This window comes from Penaeus monodon, chromosome 19 (assembly GCF_015228065.2).
Source record: "Penaeus monodon isolate SGIC_2016 chromosome 19, NSTDA_Pmon_1, whole genome shotgun sequence".
Taxonomy (NCBI): Eukaryota; Metazoa; Arthropoda; class Malacostraca; order Decapoda; family Penaeidae; genus Penaeus; species Penaeus monodon.
This window is the reverse complement of record NC_051404.1, coordinates 45,558,258-45,558,622: the sequence shown is the minus strand read 5'-3', so window position 1 is coordinate 45,558,622 and position 365 is coordinate 45,558,258.

Genomic DNA, 365 nt, shown 5'->3' with positions numbered 1-365 from the left:
TCCTTATACTGTTTCAATAGACTGAAATGTTTCTTGGTTTTGAGAAATGGGGCAAACAACTTCTCTTTTGCTAAGTGAATATAGCATTATGTAAAGAGACAAGAAGTCATTATCCATTTTCATTTAAAGTGAAAACGAAATGTTGAAACGTTTTTCATTTACTAAACATTACTTAGAAATGCGGAGATATGATATCATAATGACTTTCTTGCAGCCATTGGGGTCACATTAATATTGTGTATTAAAGGGGAAGGAAGTATATTACCTTATTAAATGAAATTACCTTGTATAACTGGCAGTTATTTAAGGTCACCAGCTGTAGTTTAAGTAAGTTATTAAAAACGATGATAAAAATGTTCATTTTG